Source organism: Hippocampus comes, unplaced genomic scaffold, assembly GCF_001891065.2.
Source record: "Hippocampus comes isolate QL1 unplaced genomic scaffold, H_comes_QL1_v1.1 scaffold245, whole genome shotgun sequence".
Classification (NCBI taxonomy): domain Eukaryota; kingdom Metazoa; phylum Chordata; class Actinopteri; order Syngnathiformes; family Syngnathidae; genus Hippocampus; species Hippocampus comes.
Genome location: NW_017805834.1, coordinates 65,995 through 66,459, shown reverse-complemented (window position 1 = coordinate 66,459; position 465 = coordinate 65,995). Strand labels below are relative to the sequence as shown.

General features: G+C 54.2%; 1 protein-coding gene across 1 annotated transcript in view; it reads left to right on the top strand.

Annotated features, from left to right (window-relative positions):
• itpr3 (inositol 1,4,5-trisphosphate receptor, type 3) overlaps positions 1-465 on the top strand; it is a 191,920-nt gene that overhangs the window by 173,083 nt on the left and 18,372 nt on the right. The window lies entirely within an intron of this gene.

Below are 465 nucleotides of genomic sequence, written 5' to 3'. Positions count from 1 at the left end.
GGTCTTGTCTGGTGTGGTATATCTGGGCCTCAATGGCTCTGGTGCTCAGGGCCTGCTCCTGTGCAGCCAGGATGAGTGCCTCTGTGCTGTCCTTCGGGCCAGCCCTCTTTAGCCACTGATTGGACTTCTTGAGATCAGCCACTTCAGTTATGGTCCGGTGGTACATCCCGTGTAGGGGCTTGTCCTCCCATGATGGCCCCTCTTCCAGCACCTCCTCCTCTGTTCCCCATTGTCTGAGGCATTCTCTGAGTACGTCATCCGTTGGAGCCTTCTCCTTGATGTATATTTATGGAGCTTGGATGTTTCATTCTGGACAGTGGCTCTCCCACTCACCAGTCCCCAGCCTCCTTCCTTTCGGCTTGCGTACAGTCTCAAGGTGCTGGATTTGGGATGGAACCCTCCATGCATGGTTAGGAGCTTTCGGGTCTTAACATTCGTGGTCTGAATCTCTTCCTTTGGCCACCT